A 15,871-nucleotide genomic window follows, 5' to 3' on the forward strand; every position below is an offset into this window, starting at 1 on the left:
GAAGAGCACTTCAGCTGCATTGTTCCTGCCCCTGATATAGGCTGGTTATATGATTATTTCAGGTAAATGTCTCAGACATCTAATTATTGAATGACTAACCTTGGCTCTCCCCTATCCAAGCCCTCTTGGGCATGTTAACACTGTGATCAGTCTTGTACACAGAGAAAACACACAGAACCCAGTTTGCTACACTGTGTTCAGAAGTCTCCTTGTGTAGATTTGCTTCCTACTTCTGTGTTGTGATATCGAGGCTCTCATCTACATGCAGCTCTGTACTTACCTTCTAAGATGTGTGGCTTCTGAAGTCAATCACTTTGATGGCAGGATGAATGGCATTCTCTCTCACTGAAAAGAGGAATCTCTGTATATATCCTGATAGCTATTCATTATAATGTCATAGGAAAACTCAAAATGCCTGGTACTGAGGTTAGGCATAATTCCTAACTCAGTGAAACATTCTATTATTCTTCTTTCATCATGAACAATTACCAGTTGATGCCAATACTTGTTTCATGTTTGATCTAAGTGCACATCCATGGCTTCCCACTTAGGAATTAGATGTAAATTTTATATGCTTTATTATTCTTATTCAAAATATCTTAATGTGAACGTATGTATAGTTTAGGAAATGAATGACAAGAAAAGATAATAAATTCAATAGAATTAAAAGTTTAAATTACTTTCTTTGTTGAATGAAGTATCCTGTTGTGTTTATGTTTTCCTAATTCTCATAGTTTTACAGTTTATTGAGTCAAGTCAGAATGAAGCGAGCATATGTTTGTTGATATTGGTCAGTGTATTTCTTGCTTTGCTCCCTGTCTACAGATTACTTCTTTTTCTTGCAATGTTAAAAAGATACAGGATCATTTGTATTGTGAATTATTGTAATACTCGGGAATGACTGAATTTCAGTGACATCATTTAACACATTTCTCTGATCCAGAGATTTCCATTAAATTGGTTGTTAGAGCTGGAGGCTTGATAGAATTTAGATTGGATCACTTTGGAAAGACTATTTCATAGATGGCAGGCACATTCATCATTAGACCAAACATTGCTGACTATCCCTGAGATGGCAACTGCTTCTGATGACCAAGGTCTAGTCCCATATTTTATTAAAGTCTATAAAATGAGGCTATTTCCTTTCAGCTATTCCTTCTTTCCTTTGTAGCTGGTATATTTCTGTAATGAAAAGCTCTATATTATCCAAAATGTATTTTCTATAATAAAGAAACAAAACCTGCTTAATTACCTTATTTGTGTTTTTTTTTCCAGTTTTGATAAATGAGATGATGCTAGTTCCTTCAAATGATGCTAAGAGGAGTGCAAAGGAGGCCTTTGAGGTTTCACATGGAAGCTTGGGGGTTCTTTAAAGGCTCTTTCAGGGGCATCATGTGGTATATATGTTACAATCAGGTTTACAGGGATTTACACTGTTCCATAACTTGTGAAGATAAGAACCAGCATCTTCATGGCCCTGCCATGATTGAGTGATCTGTTCCACCTACTGTGCCTTCTCCAGTGTGAAGGACTATATGCTCTGAAACCATAAATCCAAATCCATCACTGTGTGTGCGTGTGTGTGCTCATGGAGGCTAGAGGTGGTGAATTCTCTTGGCACTAGAATTACAGGAGAGCTGCTTGATATGGGTGTTATGAAATTAACTTATGTCCTCTGGGAAAATACAGGGTGCACTGGTAACTATGGACCCATCTCTTCAGTCCTTTTAGGACACATATTATTAAAGGTGACCACATTAAGAAGGTTGAGAACCACTGCTCCCTATTTCTGTTTCAGCTCCTGCTTTCAGGTTCCTATCTTGAGTTCCTGCCCTGATTTTCCTCAGTGATAGAAGTAAAAGTGTTACCTGGAAGTAAATGATGAAATTAACCCTTTTTATCTAGGTTTCTTTTGGCCATGCTCTTTTATCATATCAATAGTAAATCTAACTAAGAGAGAAATTGGTTCCAGGTTCGTTGAATTCTCTGCCAATGATCATATGCTTTCTGAAGGAATGTGGTAACATTTGAATTTTGGACTGGAAAAGCCATTGAGTGCCTAGAGCACAGTGGGCTCTTCTGTGTAGAAATGGAAAGATATGAACGCTAAGAGGAGTGCAGGCAAAGGAGGCTTGCCTTTGGAAGTTTCATATGGAAACTTGAGGGTTCTTCATAGGCTCTTTCAGGGGCATCATATGGCATTTTGAATTAAGAACTATTAAAGTGAAACCTTTACTTTGCTGAGATCAGAATGATGCTAGTTAACTGGGGCTTAAAAATTAGTAGTGAATAATAAGAAGCCAGAATTACTAAAGGAAAAATCAGTGGAGTGGTAGAGACAACAACTCACCCACAAAACTTTCAACCCCAAATTTATCCTGTCTACAAGAAATGTAGGCATGAAGGATGGAGCAGAAACGGAAGGAATGACCAACCAATAACTGGCACAACTTGAGACCCATCCCATGTGCAAGTAATCCCATGCACCAATTCCTGACACTATTTATGATACTCTGTTATGCTTCAAGACAGGAGCCTAACATGGTTGTCCTCTGAGAAGCTCCACCCAGATGTTGACTCAAACAGATGCAAACACTCACAGTCAAACAGTGGATGGAGCTTAGGGACACCTATGGAAAAATAGGAGGTTTACAGGCCCAAAAGGGATAGAACTCCCCAGAAGACCAATAGAGTCAACTAACCTGGACCCTTGTGACTCTCAAAGACTGAACCACCAACAAAAGAACATACACAGGTTAGACCTAGGCCTTCTCACACATATGTAGCACATGGGCAGCTTGGTCTTCATGTGAATTCTGAACAACTGGAGCAGGGGCCATTCTAAAAATCTGTTACCTCTTTGTGGTATATGTTCTTCTAGCTGGACTGCCTTGTCTGGCCTCAGTGGGAGAGGATGCACAGAGCCTTTAATAGACTTGATGTGTCAGGTGATACCCAGCAGGATTCTCCGCCCCCCACCCCCACCCCACATACCTGCTCAGAGGAAAATGGGATGGAGGAAGGGACAAGGACTGTAATGGGAAGTGATGGAGAAGGGGGCAGTGAGTGGGATGTAAAGTGAAAAAGAAAAAAAAGTAAGAGGTAGAGAGCACACAAGCAGGTTGAGCAAGCAGTAGGAATAAGCCAGGAAGCAGTATAGTCTCTGCTTCATTTCCTGCCTTCAGGTTCCTACCTTTAATTGTTTCCCTGAATTCCCTTCAGGTAGATTATAAGATATCAGATTAAATAAGTCCTTTCCCTGCCAAATTGTTTTTGCCACGGTATTTTATTACAGCAACAGGAACATTAATTAAGACAATAAAAACTGCATTTTCAATTTGAATCCACTAGCAACAGAAACTTTTCAATTGCTGGTCACATTCCTGATTTTTGGTATCTTGACAATATTTGACAGAAACATTTCTTTATTGAATCATTATTCCTGTCATAAAGGAATGCATTTTTAAAGACATAGATTTGACTGTTGGACATACTCACTGTTTCTTGGTTATTTGTTTTTTTAAGCCTTTATACAAAGTTGGGAGGTATATGTGTGTTGGGCACGTTTGTGTATAATTTCAGTATTTTAAAGAGTTAATATTTAGAAAGGTTATTTCACAGTGATATTAAGCAGAAATTCTCAAAGTTTCCTATTTCTTTTTTTATTACACACCTGTAATCTCTCCCTCACCAGGGCCTTACATTAATATAGTATTAAGGAGAATCCCATAGATTATATTAGAGCTTACTGTTTCTGATGTTTTCTGTATATTTGTACAAATGCACTATAACATTTATAAGGTATCTAACATTACAGTTTATACTGAGTACTACAGTCTAAAGAGTCTATGTTCTACCTTTTGTGGTTATTTGTTTTGAGACAGCATTTTTCTATGTAGCCCTGACTATCCTGGAGCTCACTATGTATACCAGGCTTGCCCTGAACTCAGAGATCTCCCTGCCTTTGCCACTTAATGCTAAGATTAAAGGAATGCACCATCATGCCCAGCCTGTTCTACCATTATCGCTTTTCTCAACTTCTGGAAAATCATTCATATCTTCAGTGGATTTACAGTTTACCTTTTCTGGAATATCATACAGTTGGACTCCTACAATGCATAAATTCTTTTAATGGGTTGGAAGTCAATTTTATTAGATATTAGAATGGCTACTCCAGCATGTTTCTTCATACCGTTTGCTTGGAAAATTGTTTTCCAGCCTTTCATTCTGAGGTAGTGTCTATATTTTTCTCTGAGATGAGTTTCCTGTAAGCAGCAAAATGTTGGGTCCTGTTTGTGTAGCCAGTCTGTTAGTCTATGTCTTTTTATTGAGTAGTTGAGTCCATTGATATTAAGAGATTTTAAGGACAAGTAATTGTTGCTTCCTATTATTTTTGTTGTTAAAGTTGGCATTCTGTTCTTGTGGCTTTCTTCTTTTAGGTTTGTTGAGGGATTAGCTTCTTGCTTTTTCTAGGATGTGGTTTCTGTCCTTGTATTGGTTTTTTTCTGTTATTATCCTTTGAAGTGCTGGACTCGTGGAAAAATAATGTGTGAATTTGTTTTTGTCGTGGAATACTTTGGTTTCTCCGTCTATGGCAATTGAGAGTTTGTCTGGGTATAGTAGCCTGGGCTGGCATTTTGTTCTTTTTGTGTCTGTATTACATCTGTCCAGGCTCTTCTGGCTTTCATAGTCTCAGGTGAAAATTCTGGTGTAATTCTGATAGGCTTGCCTTTATATGTTACTTGACCTTTTTTCCTTACTGCTTTTAGTATTTTATCTTAATTTAGTGCATTTGTTGTTCTGATTATTATGTGTCAGGAGGAATTTTTTTTCTCGTCCAGTCTATTTGGAGTTCTGTAGGCTTCTTGTATGTTCATGGGCATCTCTTTCTTTAGGTTTGGGAAGTTTTCTTTTATAATTTTTTGAAGATATTTGCTGGTCCTTTGAGTTGAAAATCTTCATTCTCATCNACTCCTATTATCCNTAGGTTTGGTCTTCTCATTGTGTCCTGGATTTCCTGNNTGTTTTGAGTTAGGATCTTTTTGCATTTACCATTTTCTTTGATTGTTGTGCCGATGTTCTCTATGGAATCTTCTGCACCTGAGATTCTCTCTTCCATCTCTTGTATTCTGTTGCTGATGCTAGCATCTATGGTTCCAGATTTCTTTCCTAGGGTTTCTATCTCCAGTGTTGCCTCACTTTGGGTTTTCTTTATTGTGTCTACTTCCCTTCTTAGGTCTTGGATGGTTTGATTCCATTCCATCACCTGTTTGGTTGTGTTTTCCTGCAATTCTTTAAGGGAATTTTGTGCTTCCTCTTTAATGTCTTCTACCTGTTTAGCAGTGTTCTTCTCTATTTCTTTAAGTGATTTATTAAATTCCTTCTTGATGTCCTTTACCATCATCATGAGATATGCTTTAAAATCCAGGTCTAGCTTTTCGGGTGTCTTGGGGTGCCCTGGACTGGGCAAAGTGGGAGTGCTGGGTTCTGATGATGGTGAGTGGTCTTGGTTTCTGTTGGTAAGATTCTTAAGTTTACCTTTCACCATCTGGTATTCTCTGGAGTTAGTTTTTATAGTTGTCTCTGTTTAGAGATTTTTCCTCTGGTGAATCTGTTACCCTCTATCAGCAGACCTGGGAGACTAGCTCTCTCCTCTGAGTTTCAGTGGTCAGAGCACTCTCTGCAGGCAAGCTCTCCTCTTACAGGGAAGGTGCACAGATATCTGGTGTTCGGAACTCCCTCCTGGACGAAGATGAAGGCCCAAAACAGGACTTTTCCCAGAAGCTGTGTTGCTTTGGCCTGTCACAGAAGCTCTTAGCTTCTGTAGTCCACACCCTCACCTGTGCATACTACTTTCGGTGGAGTCTCAGAACCAAGATGTCTTCCCCTGATGCTAAGACAGAGCCCTCCAGGGATGGGCAGACACCTATCCTCTGGCTGGGAAGGTGGGCGGATGTCTGGAGCCTGATAAGGGGGCTGCCTCAGAAGCTCTGTGGCTCTCACCTATCCCAGAAGCTGTTAGCTTCTGTAGTGCACACTCTCACCTGTGCAGACCACTTTTGGCGGAGTCTGGCAATGAGATTTTAAGCATGCAGCATCAAATCTCCCTTTTATGAGTTCTGGTCTTTGAGCTCAGAGCTTTGAATGGGTAAGGAAATATTTGCTTTGGTAACAAACATTTACCAGTTGAGCTATCTTTCCAGCCCACTTTTTGTTAGTGTTAACACATATTTAATTGTACAAATTAAAGGTTTCCTTCTTATTGGAAATAGATTATTCTCTCATATAATACATCCTGATCACAGTTTTCTCTCCATTCATTTTGCCCAGCTCCTCATCATTTCCTTTCTCCCCTATATTCACTCCCTTTTCCTTCAAAAAAAGCAACAGTACTCTAAGAGACAACAACCAAATACAACAAAGCAAGATACAATAAGAAAAGCAAAAGTTCTCCTATTGAGGCTGGGCAAGGCAACCCAATAGTAGGCAAAAATCCCAGGGGCAGGCAAAAAAGTCAGAGACACACCCTTTCCCACTATTAGGAATTCTACAAAAACATCAAGAAAACAGCCATAATATACACAGAGGAGATAGTGAAGAACTCCACAGGGCCTGTGTTTACCACTTCAGTCTCTGTGAGCCCATATAAGACCTGCTTAATTGATTAGTGGGTCATGTTCTTCTGATGTGCTTCATCTCCTCTGACTTCTACAATCTTTTCTTTCATCTTCCAAGGAGTTCTCCAAGTTCTAAGAGGAGGGGCCCAATGGAGACCTCCAATTTAGATTCTCTCCCCCTCCCGCCTCTGCACAATATCTATCTTTGGGTCTCTGGATGCCCTTGTGTCTCCTGTCAGAGGAAGCTTCTCTCATGAGGACTGGACAAAGCACTGATATATGAGTATAACAGAATAGCATTTGGTATCATTTCATTTATTTTCTTTTCCCTCTTCCCCTTTCCCCTCTTCCTTCTCTTTCTTTCTTTCTTTCTTTCTTTCTTTCTTTCTTTCTTTCTTTCTTTCTTTCTTTCTTTCTTTCTTTCTTTTCCTTCCTTCCTTCCTTTCTTCCTTCTTTCCTTCCTCTCTCTCTTCTTCTTTCTTTCTTTCTTTCTTTCTTTCTTTCTTTCTTTCTTTCTTTCTTTCTTTCTTTCTTTCTCTTCCTTCCTTCCTTCCTCTCTCCCTCCCTCCCTCTCTTTCTTTTTCTTTTTCTTTTTCTCTTTCTCTCTCTCTCTCTCTCTCTCTCTCTCTCTCTCTCTTCCTTTCTTTCTTCTCCTCCTCCTCCTATATTTGGTTATATTTGGTTCTCTTAGTCTCTAGGCCATCCAATATCTGGTTCCTGGCCATCCAGGCAGCATAGGACATGGGCTTCCTGGTGTGGGCCTCAAGTTATTCCAGATATTCCTTGGCCACTCCCACAAGTTTTGTTCTATCATTGCTCCAACACATCTTGCACACAGGACAGATTGTAGCTTGAAGATTTTATAACTAGGTTGCTGTTCACGTTTCTCATTTGGTAACCTGCTCAGTACTCGGTACTTTCTCAAACCAAAGAGATCAGAACATAGGATTTTTATTGTGACATTTGTATCTGAGTATAGTTTGTGTCAAGATAATATTTACCCATTTATGGGCCTTTCTTGTTTCCTTATCTCTAGCCCTCTCCTGCTATACTCCAAGCAGTCACCCTTTTTACATCTATGCCCCGTTTTTCACTTGACATTGACATGAATTTCCAAGCTACTTAACAATGGGAACCATGTGTAGATTCACTCTTTTGTTTACTTTTCTGTATGTCTGTAAATATAAGAAAATAGGGTGTTCACTTTGTTATTTTTGGTTTTGAGAGTTTCTTGGATGTTGATGCATCTCTACTTTCACTTTTTAAACCTGAATTTGAGAGAAATTTAGACTCCTCCTCTCACTGTCCTACAAACTCAATATAATAGTATTATGAGGCACAGTTGCTTTCTTAGCCAATGTTGATATTTTTCTTTTATAGATGAATCTCGATTACATTTGTTCATATGTGGATATGATCAATATGCTTAGCCCTGGCCTTTTGTTTTCATATTTTATATAATGTATATTCTGAATGTTTGTTCTTTCATGGACTCATCTTTCTCATCTCCTATCTCTTTTTTTCTTTCCTACTAGAAATCTTCAAGTTCATGAATATGTGTCAAGGTAAAACGAGGCCATGAAGTAGAAAAAGAAAGGGGAAGAGTATTTGGGAGCATTAGGAAGGTTGAGAATCACTGTTACAGCAACACTAGGCTCAAAGATTGAGTCATTGACTACACTTGGTCCAGAATGGTCAGGTGTTAGGACTGTCTATGAGCGTAGAGCTTAGATGTGAGAGTTGAGCCTGTTGTTTCTGATTATCTATAAATTCTTTCCTTTTGTTCTGCTTTGTATTTTGTTTATCTAATGTTGACTGTATGTGAAATAGTTATACATCAACAATAAGAAGAATAGCTGTAGTAATGCAATAGTATAGAAATAGTCTGATATAGAAAAGCACCATAGATAGACTGAGAAAACTTTTATTTCTGCTTCATTTGTTTGGAATGAGAGGCATTTTATATTTTAGCTGATCCTTAAATTACCCTCCTAAAATATACTTCCTCCTAGCTGCATTATTTTGATACTAAATTGAGCATGTTTTGTGTTCTGCTCTTATGGTAAGTGACTATGTGGGGCTCAAGAGAGGGGGAATACTTCAATGTTTTTAAGCAAATTTCTAAAATAGTTAATCATTACATTTCATGGATTTTGCTTTTAGTTCTGCACTTCTCTTCAATACTCTTTTGCCCCTTGTGCTGGCTCCTAATGATTTCAAACTTCAGCCTTGCAGCACAGCAGTGAGGGGCAGGACAAAGGTTTGTCTTCTAAAGTGATTTTTCTGGCCTTCCACAGCCCCAAACGATTTTTTCTTTTCTTGGAGCAGCTGATCTCTGTCAACCATTAGATTAATGTAATTAAAGCAATTCATGCTTATGAATGATTGCTTATAACCATTGCTATTATTATTTTTTAACAGGGTGCTTGAACTGCTTACTAGGAAATTTTAAACAGTTGATGAAAATAGAAAGAGTCCCCAAATAAAATATCAGACCATCTCAGGGTATAGTTCTACATGGCCAATCTAATACTTGGGTTAGACCTGTGGACTCTTAATATATTTCCTCATGGTGTGGTTATCAGCAACCTTAAAATTATTTTTGTGGCTACTTCATAACAGAATTTTGTTCTGATATGCAGGATGTAGGATGCAACCTCCAAAGGGGCTGCAACCAACAGAAGAACCACTAAACTATAGTCACTGTATCTTATTCAAATAGTATTTTCTATGCTTCCAGAAGGTATCACAAGGCAAAAGCTGCTTCTAGGACATGTTTGCTGACTAGTCTGTTCACTCTCTCTCTCTTTAGTTCCCTTGTAGAACTTGGATGTGATATGTGTTAGATGTAGTGTGCCTAGTCAGAATCTTAAATGTTCTCAAGTTCTTTGTAGATATATTATAGGCAATTGTCTTAGTTGTAGCCACTACAATATACACACAAATGTATAATCTCAAGGAGACTTTAAAAGAGAGGCTACGTTCTTCTCTATCTTTGACTCTTTTCTTGTGAATCACACATGGTAGCTGGAAATCCTAAGGAGACAAAAAGCTAAGTAGCATGTTTTATATATATATATATATATATATATATATATATATATATATATATAAACTTTACATTAAAAATGGTTATTTTATTTATGTACATTTCAAATGTTGTCCCATTTTTTGTTTCTCCTTCTCAAACCCCTTATCCTATTCTTCCTCCCCCTGCCTCTATGAGGGTGCTCCCCTATTAACCAACCCACTCCTGCCTCACTGTCTTACCATCCCCCTACTCTGGAGTATCAAGCCTCCATAGGACCAAGAGTCTCCGCTCCTATTGATGACAGATAAGGCAATCCTCTGCTACATATTCAGCTGGATCCATTGGTCCCTTCATGTGTGTTCCTTTTTTGGTGGTTTAGTTCTTGTGAGCTCTGGGGTCTCTGGTTAGTTGATTTTGCAGTTCTTCCTATGGGGTTGCAAGCCCCTTCAGCGCTTTCAGTCCTTTCCCTAATTCTTCTGTTGGGTTCTCCACACTAAGTCTGATGGCTGGCTTTGAGCTTTGGCATCTGTATTGGACAGGCTCTGGCGGAGACTCTCAGGGTATAGCTATATGAATGTCATGATCCTTCATGACAGAACAAAATCAAAACACTGGCGAATTTGCTTCTTTTTGCTCTAGAGCTTCTAGGTGTGCTGTCAGGCTGCTAGTGTATGCTCTCTCTAGTTTCTTTTTGGAGGCACTCAGGGCTATGAGTTTTCCTCTTAGGACTGCTTTCATTGTGTCCCATAAATTTGGTTATGTTGTGGCTTCATTTTTATTAAACTCTAAAAAGTCTTTAATTTCTTTCTTTATTTTTTCCTTGACCAAAGTATCATTGAGTAGAGTGTTGTTTAGTTTCCATGTGAATGTTGGCTTTCTATTATTTATGCTGTTATTGAAGCTCAGCCTTAGTCCATGGTGATCTGATAGGCTGCATGGGATAATTTCAATATTTTTGTATCTGTGGAGGCCTGCTTTGTGACCAATTATATGGTCAGTTTTGGAGGAGGTACCATGAGGTGCTGAGAAGAAGGTATATCCTTTTGTTTTAGGATAAAATATTCTGTAGATATCTGTTAAATCCATTTGTTTCATGACTTCTGTTAGTGTCAATGTGTCTCTGTTTAGTTCCTGTTTCCAGGATCTGTCCATTGGTTAGAGTGGGGTGTTGAACTCTCCCACTATTATTGTGTGAGGTACAATGTGTGCTTTGAGCTTTACTAAATTTTCTTTAATGAATGTGGCTGCCCTTGCATTTGCAGGATATTTGCATAGATATTTAGAATTGAGAGTTCATCTTGGAGGATTTTAGCTTTGATGAGTATGAAGTGCCCCTCCTTGTCTTTTTTGATAACTTTGGGTTGAAAGTCAATTTTATTCAATTTTAGAATGGCCACTCCAGTTTGTTTTTTCGGACCATTTGCATAGAAAATTGTTTTCCAGCCTTTTACCCTGAGGTAGTGTCTGTCTTTGTACCTGAGGTGGGTTTCCTGCAAGCAGCAAAATGTTGGGTCCTATTTGTGTAGCCAGTCTATTAGTCTATGTCTTTTTATTGGGGAATTGAGTCCATTGATGTTAAGAGAAATTAAAGAAAAGTAATTGTTGGTTCCTGTTATTTTAGTTGTTTAAGTTGAGATTCTGTTCTTGTGGCTGTCTTCTTTTAGTTTTGTTGAAGGATTAATTTCTTGATTTTTCTAGGGTGTAGTTTTCATCTTTGTGTTGGTGTTTTCCCTTTATTATTCTTTGAAGGGTTGGATTCTTGGAAAGATAATGTGTGAATTTGGTTTTATCATGGAGTACTTTGGTTTCTTCATCTATGGTAATTGAAAGTCTGTCTAGGTAGAGTAGCCTGGGCTGGCATTTGTGTTCTCTTAGTGTCTGTATAACATCTGTCCAGGATCTTCTGGCTTTTATAGTCTCTGGTGAGAAGGCGGGAGTAATTCTAATAGTACCTTTATATGTTACTTGATCTTTTTCCCCTACTGTTTTTACTATTCTGTCTTTATTTAGTGTATTGTTATTCTGATTATTATGTGTTGGGAGGAATTTCTTTTCTGGTCCATTCCATTTGGTGTTTTGTTGGCTTCTTGTATGTTCATGGGCATCTCTTTCTTTAGGTATGGGAAGTTTTCTTCTATTATTTTGTCAAAGATATTTGTTGGCCCTTTAAATTGAAAATCTTCATTCTCATCTATCCCTATTATTTGTAGGTTTGGTTTTCTCATTGTGTCCTGGATTTNCTGGATGTTTTGAGTTAGGATCTTTTTGCATTTTGCATTTTCTTTGATTGTTGTGTCCATGTTCTCTATGGAATCTTCTGCACCTGAGAGTCTCTCTTCCATCTCTTGTATTCTGTTGCTGATGATCACATCTATGTTTTCTGATTTCTTTCCTAGTGTTTCTATCTCCAGAGTTTTCTCCCTTTGGGTTTTCTTCATTGTTTTTTTCTCCCATTTTTAGATCTTGGATGGTTTTATTCATTTCTATCACTTCTTTGGTTGTGCTTTTCTGTAGTTCTTTAAGGGATTTTTCTGTTTCCTCTTTAAGGTCTTCTACCTATTTAGCAGTGTTTTCCTGTAATTCTTTAAGGGATTTTTGTGTTTGCTCTTTACAGACTTCTACCTGTTTAGCAGTGTTTTCCTGTATTTCTTTTTTTTTCCTGTATTTCTTTAAGTGAGTGATTAATGCCCTTCTTAAAGTCCTCTACCAGCATCATGAGATATGATTTTAATTCAGAGTCTTGGTTTTCAGGTGTGTTGGGGTATCCAGGACTTGCTGTGGTGGGTGTACTGGGTTCTGATGATGTCCAGTGTTCTTGGTTTCTGTTAGTAAGATTCTTATATTTGCCTTTCACCATCTGGCAATCTCTGGTGTTAGTGTTGTAGCTGTCTCTGGCTGGAGCTTCATCCTCCTGTGATTCTGTTAACCTCTGTCAGCACTCCTGGGAGTCCAACTCTCACCTGTGTCCCAGTGATCAGAGCTCTCTCTGCAGGCAAGCTCTTTTCTTGCAGGGCAGGTGTCCAGAAGTCTGGAGCTCTGATCTACCTCCTGAGTCCTGGGGTCAGAGCCCTCCCTGTAGGCCAACTCTCCTCTGGCAAGGAAGGTGTCCCGGGTCTGTGTCTCAGCTCCACCTCCTGGCTGAGGATGAAGGCCTGAAGGGACCCTGTCCAAGAAGCTCTGTTGCTTCTGTTGCTCACATGCTCTCCAGTGATGGCAAGGTCATGGGTGTGCTAGGGGTCCTTGCGGAGTGGAGAGTTCTTGGGGCCCTCAACGCCCTTGGCCGGGTTCACGTGGAAGATGGTGGGGCTGACCCAGACCAGACCAGATCCCAGCCTCTGTTTAGGTGGGGTTCCTCTGTCCCTGTTCCTGCTGGCACAAGACCCTCTGAAATTCTTTGGAGTTGATGTTGCATTCCACTCACCAGTGATCCCAAGGTTCTGCAGTGTGGAGAGTCATCTGGGGTTCTTGGCAGGCTCTGCTGGGTTCAGGCGGAAGATGGTGGCTACAAAGTTAATTATTGAAGTATGAAGACATTAACAGTCATTTGCAGTTCCTGTCTAACTTCAGCTGTTGATAGACTTCCTGCATTGCTTCTCAGTTATCCATATCCACATGCATTCTTGATGGTTATCACTCCATCAGCGAGACAAGCACCTCATATAAGCAGGTTTTAAAAAGAATGTGAACTTCAATGTAGGGATGTTTAGGTTATAATCACCTTCTTTAGACTTCCAGGTAGTAAGGGGCTGCCGGCAGCAAATTCTCTCCTTTGCTCTTTGCCTAGAACAGCCTCTCCTTTTTTTTTCTCTCTTTATTCCTAAGTCCCATAGGGAGACACAGGACAAATGAATGCTGCTCTCACAGTGGATCTATGAGGAAGGCTAAACTATAAAAACAAACAAACAAACAAAACAAAACAAAACAAAAACCTTCAGTCACATTATAAGCCATCTAAAGAACTCGTTCAAGCTCCCTTCTGGGGTATAGGGGCAATGGAGGGAACACAAACACTTATCTGTACTGATCTGTGGCCTAAAACAATCTCCAGGGAAGGGAGAGCAGGATACTTAGTATTCTGAAAGATTTCACAAAGGAAAGCATTTTTTATCTTTACTATCATGGGATGTTTGCTCATGGCCAGACTTGGGGCTATATGAGAGTTTCACAAAGAGTTGCCTTCCAGGGCATATGCAGTTTCTTTACACTGATAAATATGTTCTTATTTGTTAACTTATGAGGAATTCAAGGATCTGTTGAACATACTCCTTTGTCTAACTGAAGTTTTATATAACATATGACTTTAACTGAAAATTCTCTATCCACTCAAATTTTATACGTGCAGATTTTATGGGTAGGTGTACACACAGATGATCCCATTCAAAGGTTGTTCCTTTCATATGTGAGAATTGGTGTTCCTTCTGTCTCTTTCTTTATGAAGAAAAGGCATTCTGCTTCTTGCACTTATAAGTTCAAATTTGGTATTAGAGATAACATTCAGACTTGGAGTTCAGAGCATTTGCCTTAAAAATAACAATTAGTGGGACAAATTTAAAGTGTTCCTTACCCAGGGCATGGTGATAGGTTGTATGGAGTATGCAGGGAAAAACAAACAAACAAAAAAAGGATGTACAGGGTTTAAAAAAAATTATCAGTAGTTGTAAATGACTCCCAGGGTAAACCCATTCCCTTAATACCAATCTAGCCAGGCATATACACCAGAGATAGGGTGGTATAGGGACTCACATGTATTTCTCATAGTTACTAAAGGCTGGTGTGTCTGAGACCAGGGTGCCAGTTGTTTGATTTTCCCAGCAGCGCCTATGTCGTGGTGTTCTGTTCTATCTACATGTGGCACACAGAGGGATATTCTCTTTTGTGTCTTTCTCTTTTAGAACACTAGTCCCTGCGGACACACAGCCAATCAGAGCCTCTACTCTGCCTATAGTTGTTGCTCACTGCCTAGAGGCAGCCTCCTGAGATAAAGAACTCATCCACTTGCTACACACAAGTGTGGTCCCTACTCCAAAAGCCCAAATCAGACAACGGAACTTCTACGTCTGACTCCCTGAATCAGAATCTGGTTTTAACCATGTCTTATGATGGTGGAACAACTCAGACAACACATTAAAATTTAAGAGGTTCTGTTCTTCAGGAAATAAGTTTACCCCATAGCAATGGTTCTCCCTGAATGCGGTGCCTCTAGTCCTGTCCAGATTTCTGGAAAATTACCCAACTTCTATTTCTAACCCACTGACCCATCAGCAATACACGGGCCAAAATCAGCTTTTTAAAAACAATCCAAATATGACTCTGATATGCACTGCTAGTTCCAAATGCTTGCTCCTAGGGCTTGCCTGGCAATTTGGAGCCTTTGGGATGATAAAATTCACATCAGATCACTCTCAAATCTGAGTTTTGCTTTGTGGTATGACAGTCTAAAATTCAGAACAGACAATTTCATTACCTTGTGTAGCCTTTGTTCTTTTCAGCTTCTGTGTCCTGGTTGTCACACTGTGAGAGCTCAAAGGAGCCAGACAGTTTTCATCTCTGTCCCCTTGTCCTCAGGGAATGGCTGATTTATTCCCAAGTTTCCCTGCCTTTTTAATTTTTTTTTTTTCGTTGAAGGCTGTTCTTGTGTAGGTCAGCCAATTCATAATTCACTCCAAGCCTGGGCAAAGGACTCTGAGGTGCTCATTTTCCTCTAGACTTGAGAGGTAGTTTATTAAAACTTTAGAGCTGTCAGCCTTCACTGTAACCATGGTCTCCATGAATACTGGGAAATAATGAAGCTTTGGAAAAGGACAATATAGGCATGAATCCTTAACTATAGCTTTTAGTGGGGTTTTGTGTTAAAGTAATTTTCAAGATATTCTGTTGTCAAGATATTTAAATCAGACATGTATTGGGTAAATTACTGAAGGTATATTGTTTTATAGTCGATGTGAGCATAAACCACAGCTCTTGTTTAGACAGGACATTAGAGATAGATCAACAAACCCTGCCTAGGAGAGGTCCTAATCAGCAAAATGTTTGTAGATACTTGTTGAATTGTCTGTGGATAAATCATTGCTTGAATTTTTTTCTGAATCCAAAAAGAGAGAATAGAAATGGAACTATGTGTCTAGATTCTGTTGGCAGCTGGAATCTATGGGAATTCCTTTCACTTAGTTTGAGGTCTTTTCAATCATCAAAACTGCAGTCACTCAGAAGGAAATCCTCCTGC

This window comes from Mus caroli, chromosome 17 (genome assembly GCF_900094665.2).
Source record: "Mus caroli chromosome 17, CAROLI_EIJ_v1.1, whole genome shotgun sequence".
In the NCBI taxonomy this organism is placed as follows: Eukaryota; Metazoa; Chordata; class Mammalia; order Rodentia; family Muridae; genus Mus; species Mus caroli.